Source organism: Alligator sinensis, unplaced genomic scaffold (genome assembly GCF_000455745.1).
Source record: "Alligator sinensis unplaced genomic scaffold, ASM45574v1 scaffold907_1, whole genome shotgun sequence".
NCBI classification, from domain to species: Eukaryota; Metazoa; Chordata; order Crocodylia; family Alligatoridae; genus Alligator; species Alligator sinensis.
Window position 1 is genome coordinate 536,623 of NW_005841925.1, and position 9,863 is coordinate 546,485.

General features: G+C 46.6%; 1 protein-coding gene across 1 annotated transcript in view; it reads right to left on the reverse strand.

Annotated features, from left to right (window-relative positions):
* Positions 1 to 4,251, reverse strand: part of IGHMBP2 (immunoglobulin mu binding protein 2) — a 92,124-nt gene extending 87,873 nt beyond the window's left edge. Inside the window, exons 1-2 of the mRNA XM_025198572.1 lie at positions 4,199 to 4,251; positions 3 to 46 (exon numbers count right to left, since the gene is read on the reverse strand). The gene's annotated coding sequence lies outside the window, so the exon portion shown is untranslated. The remainder of the gene's footprint in view (positions 1 to 2; positions 47 to 4,198) is intronic.
* Between the last annotated feature and the right edge of the window lie 5,612 nt (positions 4,252 to 9,863).

Genomic DNA, 9,863 nt, shown 5'->3' on the forward strand with positions numbered 1-9,863 from the left:
TCCTGCTGAGAGATATCCAGCAATTCATTGTAGAACTTTAAAGGCCCTGTGGAAGCAAGAAGAGGATCACTGAGAACTCAGCCCCATGCCATACATTTGCAGAAGACAGAAAAAAATACATGGCTACACACAGAAGAAGTTCTTAGAAGCTGGTCTGAATCAGTTTGACAATGAGAACAGCATTTCTAGTGAGTGAGGCAAATAGCTTAGTAGCCTGAGGAGTGAAGAGCATAGATCAGGAACACTGAAACTTATCTTTTTTCCATATACAATAGGTTACATACATTTTCCTGTTCACCCACTGTCATCCTAGATTATGAGAATCTGAGCCAGTTTTTGATCACAGCTATGGTGTATTACAACTCAGCCATAATAAATGACATTTAAGAGAATGTTTTATTTAATGTAGGCCCAAACATTTTTTAAAAGGGAAAAAAATGATTTGATAATATTAAAAATTCAGTGAGAATGGGAGAGAAGGGGATTGAACCTCCCCCTCCCCCAATTTTAATCATTTCCTCTCCTGGTTCTTGGCCATGAATCCAGAGACAAAAGCATTGTACTACTGCATGAAAAGTAGAAAATTTATGCTGGCTACAAGCAAAACAGATCAGTCTAGTTTCATTATACAATATGTGAAATGGCAGGTGGCGGGAGGTGGGGGAAGCCAGGCAAACGGCACAAAGAATGAAAAATAAAATTAGATGCTTATATCTGTTTCCATTTTAATTACCTCCAGTGTTGCTAGCAACAAAGCAAACAGGAAAAGTAATATGTGGATTTCACTGCAACTGTATCTTTTTAATTTTGAAAGAGGATTTTTCTGTTATTTCTCCAAGCAGTTTATTTCTCCATATCCCTCAGATTAGTTTAATTCAGACCCAAATTTATTCTCAGCCCACATAATCCTGCTGCTAATTCTTCTAGTTTATTACTGCAAGTTAATTACAGGAGGGGATGATACATTAAAGGGAGGTTTTCACTAAATAAGGTAAAGATGAAGTTCATATAAAACAAGGAGGGCCCTGTTCTTGGCCAAGTATCATTCACTTGATGACTGTCATTTAGAGCCTGATCCAAAGCTCACTGCAGTCACAGGGAGTTTTGCCATTGCTGCAATGGTTAGAGATCAGGTCCCGAGGTGTTGGCAGCTGCATGACATGCTATCCTTTGTCACACACCATGCCCACATGGCAATCCAGTCTATGGTACTAGCCTTTAAAACTCTTGAGCTAAGGGAAGCTAACAGCAAAGGGGGCTCTCAAAAGGACTCACGGAAGAGGGACAGAAAGTGGTTTGTTTTATTCTGCCTTTTCCCCCAGGTTAGAGAGTGCTCCTAGTAACAAGCAGAACATCAGGTCTCTCCAGAAGAAAAGCAAAACCAGCTTCAAAAAGAGAAGTGTTCCCCACATAAGAGAACAGTTGGTATGTGGGAGTCATTGATATTTGTTGCTTTGGCATATGCTACCAGGAGCAGGCTTTCCGAATTGCATGCAGGCGAAAGGTGCTGTATGGACAGCTGTGAAAATCAGAATCCTCGGTGGAGTAGGCAAGAAAGCAGAGGAGGAAGACAGCAGTGCCAGCTACCTCTGCCACTTTGCCAGGGTATCTTTGTGTTTGCCTACAGCAGTCACTGCCAACAGTGGCAAAGCAGATTAGTCCCACATCCTACTCCGTCCTCAGCTTCACTTCTTTGACAGCTGAAAAAGAAGCCAATTTGGAGAGGGTGCTGTGTGGGAAGAGACCGCCACATCATTCCACTAAAGGCCACCAAATAGTCACTGATCACTGAGATGGGGTAGACGAGCCCCACATCAGGCCAGGCAGATCAGTGTCAGTGTGGTATGGCCTGCAGACAGGGCTTGCCCTACATCACCCCACAACAGCTACCAGCAATTTGAGCCTGGGGTGGGGGACCCTCCAGTTGGGAAAAATATTCAGGAGGAATAAAGAGGAGAAAAGGGAAGTGGTAAAAGGAGAATCTCTCTTATAGCTGTGGAAGAGCTACAAGCTGCTTACAAAAGAGAGAGAAGCAGCAGTCAGGCTGTACCCTGAGGGGAAGGGAAGCTCAAGCTGCAGACAGCTTGTCCATCTGGCAATGGGATGACCAGCCAGATTTCTCTGAACTAAGAAGGCTATGGAGCAGCTCCATGGAGATTTTCCTGCTCTGTTTTGAGCGTGAAAACCCAGTGAATGGGACAGCCTCTCTAATTCTCCCAAAGAACACAGGGCAAAATGGAAGCAGAGCAGAGGGTGTTATTTTGTGACCATCTACAACAGACACTGTTCATCCCTCATTTGGGATTGGCACTTTTGTTGGTTCTTCAAATGATAAGACTGTGTTTAAAAAAAGGCTCCCTGCAGAGGAAATCCAGTGAACCAGCCCTTAGTTGACAGCCCTCTCCCCTGGACTAAACAAGTGCAGCTTTCTAATTCACCCCTTTCTTTACCAATGCCACCCATGCCCCAATTGATCATCATCCACCCATGCTCTGCTTGAACCACAGGCCAGAAAACAAATCAGTTACTCTTTAGAAAGCAAATCCTCTTCCCCTTCTGCAGTTTCTTTTTGCTTGTCTTATTTCTCTTCCCTATCTGTCACGGAGGCTGTCAGTGAAGGCCGGCTGAAGAGACGCATACAGCTGAGCCTATCTGCTTCAGTCTGTTCACAGACTGATCTTTGCCGTCAGCCTTCTCAGGGATCTGCTGAGATGATTTTCAGGATTCCCAGGTGCACTGACTGGCCTGAAATCAAACTGGGCAGCACGAGCTGGCACTGAGTCACACAGGCTTAGATTTTCCTTCCACTTAGTCCCACCACCTGGAGTCCAAAGGGAAAGGGGAGGGAGTGTGCAGTGCATATTTATAATGCCTGCACTTGTGGGAGTGTGTCTTGAGGAGGAGCTAGGTTCCTACTCCTGCTGCAGCCTTGACTTAGAGAAGCCAAGACCCTTCCCAGCAACAGAGTCTGATTCAGTAGTGGAACGAGGGGTGGGAAACCAGAGCACCAGCCCAGCCCCATGTAGAGGGGGCACAAGAATGGCAGCTGCTGCCACTGCTGCAATCACCCAACCCCTGCCAGCACCCTTGCTAGCCAAGGTGCAGGACCTGCTAGTTGCATCTCTCTGGTATGATTTAATGGGACAAGTTTGTAGACAAGTTATGCTTTAAGCTCATGGAGTAGGAGGGCATTCTTCCCACCAGTAGCTGCTGAGATGCCTTTAACTTCTAAAGGCAAAGCTATGAAACACACCAGTGAAGCAGCTACAGATAAGCTCAGACCTTATTAAAGACAATAGAAGCAGGCTCCCCACTACAAGAAAGTGGTCAGATTTCAGTGTCTAGAAGCCACTCAAACCAAGCCCACTGGGAGACATTCACAGCTGCAGCAACATCAAGAAGACCCACACACACCGATCAATATCAGAATGGATCCCATTCAGCATCTCTAGGATAACCTGACAGCACCTAGACAACTTAACATAAAATATAAAGCCAGCCAGGGGAAGTTTAACCTTGAAACAAGGTGCTCTCCCTTTTATTTTTAAGTAGCAGTTACACAGAACACACATGTGGAAGGGTGGCCCCCCACAGGGGTGGGCAATTATTTCAGCTGGAGAGCCACTTAATGAGTTTTGGGGACCTGTCAAGTGCCATGTCCATCTCTCTTCTCCCTGTCTCTCTCTCTCTCTCTTCTACTCTGTCTCTCTGATCTCTCCTCTCCTCTCTGTCTTTCTGATCTCTCTCTCTTTTCTTCTCTCTCTCTGTCACCTTCCCACTCCTTCCAGAACCCGTCAGAGCTGTGGTTCGCTGTGGTGGATGGGTAGCATTGGCAGATGTGGACGCTGCTGGTAGGTTCAGGAGTTAGGATGCAGAACTTGCCAGCAACATCCACAGCTGACACTGCCATCCTCCTGATGTCGTGGAAGCTCCTGCCTGGAGCTCCAACCCAGAACCTGCTGGCAGCGTCAACTGTGGACCCAGGAAGGAGCTGCTGCCATGCCTGGTGGGCAGCAGAATCAGCTGTGGGCACAGCCAGCAGGTTCCAGTGTTGGCTACAAATGTCCAACTCGGGATCCTTAAAATTCTAGTTTATTAGGCGGATTGAAACACTGTAATGAGTTAAATCATAAACCTTGGGGCTGGTCCCCACACACACACACACACACACACAAGCAAGCTACAGAGTCAGGTATACCTATGCTACAAGCGCTGGAGTCTGCCGTCGATGGCCAGTCGAGGCTTCTTTCAGCGTGGTGTTATCCTCCAGAAGGGGGTCGCCGGCTGGTCCTTCTGGCTGGACAGATCTGGTCGAGTTGGAGATCAAGAGGGTGCCCCTGAGGGTCACTTTTCACTGCCTTTTATCTGTCCTTGGCAGACTTTGGTGACTCCCCAGTTTTCAGGTTTGCCCAATCCAGGGGTCGTTGACCCTCGTGGGACTTCCCCCCCCACCCCCACGGTGGCTACTGGACGGCATCTGTCAGTCCCAGGGGTTGTCCGCATGTACGTGCAGGTTTGGGAGTCCGTTGATGAATTTAGAATAGGGCTCTGGGAGCGGTTGATCTGGAGATACTCAGCCCAAAAGTTGGTCCCCGGAGTTGATTAACTCAGGCCAGGGCTTCTAGCCCTTGATCGGTGACCTTTAGGGATTTCCCCGTTGTTACATTGTCTTCTATTGTTGGCTGATCTGCAGCTTCCCAGGTGTTAATTGCTATGTGCTACCTTGTTACACATTCAATCACTGATTCGCTGGCTCTTTCAGGGGCCAGCCTGATGCAGGGAAGGGCAGTTTGATTCCTGCCCTTAACTTTGTTACAATGTATAACTTACTTATGAAACTAAACACATTTAGTTGAAAGTTGAAAAGTGAGGAGTATAAAATATAAGCTACAAATGCCATGGCACACAAATAGATAAAAATACCAAACTACAAGGGGAGATACAAAATGCACACATACAAATCTTAAAACACAATTCCTTATCTTAAAGTGAAAGAGAGAGGAAGGAAGAAAAGGTAGAAAAAGAGAAACATATCCAAAGAGGGGAGAGCAAATGCAGGCAAGAGGAAAAGGGGGCTTTCTGCTACACCAGAGCCCTGATGCAGAACCTGCTGCCCATGTCACAGCTGACACTGCCACCCACCCCACACAGCAGCAGCTCCTGCCTGGGTTCCATAGCTGATGCCACTGGCAGGTTCTGAATTGGGGCCCTGGACAGGAGCTTCCACTGCGCTGGAAGAGCGACAGCTCCTGAACCTACAAGCAGCACCCACAGCTGATGCTCCATGCTGAAGCAGTGCTGGCCAGCACTATGCGGTGGCTGGGGAAGCTAGCCACCCATGGGCAAGATCTAATTAGTTGGCGGCCACCTACCCGTGGGCCGGAAGGCCAGATCCAGCCTGCAAGCTGTATTTTGCTCACCCCTGGATTACTTGACAGAGCCATGGCCTTCTGCTTCAATTTGCATGTCCTAGTTCTCCCTGAGTGTTTTGTTTCCTCTGCAGTCTTCCATGACCCTTCTGCAGCCACTATAGCTTAGCAGAGGATTGACTACACCAAGACAGTATGGATAAGACAATGGAGAGAGACATGGAATTATGGTGATTAAGTGCAATAAAGTCCAGGTATATATGCAGAATTACCAGGACAGAGCTTCAGGGGAAGTTCTGCTGTAAATCTCTGGAGGTTCTGCAATAAGCTGCCTGATGGCTTGGCTCTTACTGTGAATCATTGCTGCCATTTTAAATAATGTACTTTTACAGCAATAAAACTGAATTGGAACTTAAGCAGCACCTTTCATGCTCAAGATACCAGAAAACAAGGAACTGTGGGTAGCACAGTACCTGAATAAGCAAATGCAGCAGCTGATGTGTGTAGTGGCTCTCTCAGCCTGAGTTGTAATTTTTTTGTGGCAGGCCACAAACAAGACAGAAGCCAGGACAGTGGGGACTATAAGAGATGACTCCTGGATGACTATAAGAGATGGTCAATATATTGTGCTTTCCTCCAGTGCATAACTGCAAAGCAGGGTCTATGCTACGGACTTCTTTTCAAGGAAAGTTAGTGTGATTCAAAGCCATTCCAGGATGAGACTGTCTCCTCTGGGTGATACAAATAGTACAATACTGACCTCTGGTGGATTACAAGAACTTTATATATTTTATATATGGCCCTGGCTTACATGCTAAAGCAATGATGATCAACTTCCCCGGCCCCATGGGCGGGATGAGTTGTACTGGGCTAGTCTACAGGATGGATCCCATGCACAGGGTCAGACCATGGGCCTGATTTAGTGTGGAGCTGGAGAGTAGGGCGAGTCCACAAGCACAATCTGGCACTCTGGTACAACCCAATGCACCAGATCCGGCCACAGTGCAACTCGATGCAACAACTCAACCCTGCACACTGGCCAAACCCTGGTGTCACCCCATGTGCTGACCCAACCCCATGTACCACGTCTGGAGTGACATGGAGTCTGGCCATGGAGTGATTCCGTGCTGGTGCAATCTGGTGCCTGGGGCTGTGTCATACAGACCAGGGGGCACCCCAAAGGTCCTGAAATTTGGTGACAGGGAAATGGTAGTAGCATTAACTGCTGCCGCTCTGAGAGCAATTAACACTGCAACTATTCCCCTGTTGCAAAATTTTCAGACCCGTGGGAAGCCCCATGGGCTGGATGGCTCTGGCCCACAGGGCAGAGGTTGATCACCAGGATGCTAAAGCATCCCATAGTCACATCAGCAACAGCAAACCTACAGAGTAATCCCTTCAAACATCTACCTCTCAAGCCCAAGGCAGCAGCTGTTTAATAGCGGAAATAAAGCTAGGGATTTATGAGGTTAGTTTTGTAAAGTCCAAATATGGACCACAGTTCCACAAGCGAGATCATAACAGTTGTAATTAAACTGGTTTTTAAAAGATGGATAACCAAGAAAGGCATGAAGGGACGTGAGACCTAGCTTCCTATTTGGTTTAACAACATCAGGGCTTCATCAAGTTCAGCTTGCCATGCAGAGAATCCAGTCTGCCAAAACTTTCTTGAAACAGCAGGGTTGGGGGCTTCGGGAGACTGCTGCCAAGGGAGGGTTTTATTCTTTTCAGCAGTCCTATTTGATGTGGGCATATGCTGATTAGGAAATCACATTCCTTTTGATGATTGTATGGGCTGTTGTATTGGCAGCCTGGTTGAGCGAGCTTGTGTTTCTGTTAAAGTTATTTACTCTTGGTTGTGTTTTCAAGTGGGTTTTTTGGATGCGCTGGGCTCAGATAGGTGGTACTTTGAGTGCATTTAAATAAAATAAAATTATTAAGTAGCACTCAGCAGAAAGGGAAGTGAATGACACTGTCACCAATTGAAACAGTGGGTTGATTTTCAGAGGGAGAATGTAATTAATCACCCTACAGCTTGCCTAGCACACAAGGGACAAGAGAAGGGCTACTGGGCTGCTGAAAGTGCTGTGAGATTTTAAGTCACCTCAAGGGTCACAACATCAGATCTCTGTTGCACGTGACCTCTTCCCAGTCTGGTGCCCCCTCACCCGTCCAATACCATGCCAGAGAATGCAAGCATCTGAAGAACCAGGAATATAGCTTCCATCAGCATCTGACTGCTCCTCAGAGCTCTGCCTTCCCAATAGTCACCAGCTCTGGCTACTTAGCTTTTGAGCCCTGACAGTCACAGATGGAGGGAGCTGGAGTACCTCCCAAGCACCTAATATTAATGATAGTTAAAGGATTCCATATAGCAACTCAGGTGACGCAGGCCTGTTGCATGCGAAGCTCTTGGGAGAGGAAAACTGGCAGAGGGAGAAAAATGTCAAAATAAAAGCTAACCAGCACCTGGCTTGAGTAGCTGGAGCCATGGTATGAAACATCCTGGCACCCAGGGCTAGTAAACTGGGATTCATTCCTCCACTTAGAGTGAAGGACTTTCCAGTGACACTGAGCAGGGAGTAAGTGGCAGCCAGAAACTACAAGATGGATGGGATTTCATTACCCTGCCATTGTTATTAGAGTTGTGTGTTTAGTGGCTATTTCGATGGTGGGACGCCAACCACTGTTAATTGCATTAAGACCATGTTTTGATTCACTCAGATGGGTGCATTGTCCAACTAATCGGCTGGGAAATGGATTAACCAGGCTTAGCTTGTGTAATATACACAGCCACTGATACAGATCCATAAAGCTGCAGAATCTGGCAGTCTGCAACTGGCTCTCTCTCGAGACAACAGAAGGGGTTGGGATCATACTGGGAATGAATCACAGTACAAGTCATTAAAAAAGAGACACAGTTAAAACCTACCGACTAGCTCGTGTAGCACTAAGAACTGTCAAGGTGTTACAACTCTATGGGTTTATGCCCTTGCATAACTTTCAGAAAAACCCTGCCTGGCTGATCTTTCCTTCAGGCTTCATGGCTGCATGCCAGCAGCCAGCTTGGTGCAGAAGTCTGGTGTGTCACTGCTGATGCACTTGCAGCAATAAGAAGCTTCCATTCTCTCTTCGACTCTGTCCCTCAGTGCTGCCTGTAAACTCCGCTGTTTCACAGTTACGTTAAAATGCTGCAATCTTGGTACCTTCAGGGTATCCTAGCAATTCTTGGCATTCTGCCACCACTTCCAGCTCATTCCCAAAACACTATGCCATATTATCATCTTGGTTACTGTGATCTCCTACGCTTTAACCTCCTCACATCTCAATTCTTCCTCACTCCCTCTATACAAGTGTCTATGATCAAAACCCATCCTATGCTCCTGACCAGGGCTACCTTCTTCTCGATTTCCTTCCAGTCTTTCTCCTTGCCAGTAAATACAACCTATTTCTCTCTCAAGCAACCCCAACTAGCTCCTCCTTTCCCAAACACCTTTCACACCCGATGCCCCACCCAAGCTTCTCACACATGCTCCTCATTGCTCCTGAGCTAGACCAAATTTTATTACATGAAGCATCTTCAGTGACTCTGATAATCATGCCTTCTGATTCAAGAGAGGCCACCTTGATCCTTATAGGAGGTGCCATGCAACATAAAAAGCAAGGGGGATGGGAAACAATGAGGCATTTCTTCAGTTTCATGCGTCAGGTTGCAAAGCGTAGACTTATTGCATAAGTAAGTTATACAAATAACAATAGATTTTATACATATGTACATTACATAACATCTATCATTATGCATATAATTTACTTTTTACACTAAACCTTCCCTTTATATTATTTATTATATATATATATATATTTAATGATTCACATATTGGCAAAATTTCCTCCATATGCAGAAAAATATATCCCCATCTCCTAACCAAAGGACCATCAGAGGAACACAGTAGTGTAACTAGAGCTGGGCAAGTGTGGCATCAGCCCTGGGTACCATCTTAGGATGACGCAAAAGGTCTTATGGAGCGCCATCTTAGGCAGGTGCAGCTGCCATCCAGGGTGCAAAATTTGCTAGTTATGCCTCTGGGCGAAAAAATAGGGATTGATGATGTAATGCTCACAGAAGATAAACCAAGAGTCTCCTCAGCATTTGCATTTAATGGGCAAAGCCCCGACCCTTCCTCCTGGTTTCAGAAAGAATTCTCTGAGAACGAGTCTCCATGCCGACCTTTGCCTTCTGCTTTCTCTTTGGGCCAGATCCAAAGCCCATTAAAATCACCACAAGTAGTTCCACTAACTTCAAGGAACTTGAGATAGGGCCCCTCGAGCACAGCAACATCCACATCAGTGGAGGATTTGGCTTGCACGCAGTTGTTCATTTCTGCCTCGCTGCCTCCCGTCACGCTCCTTCCCTCTTCCAAGCTGGTTTTGAGATGGCACATTGTCAAGTTCAGCCTCATCAGCGTGTCGTTTGCATTATCAGCTCTGCTCTGG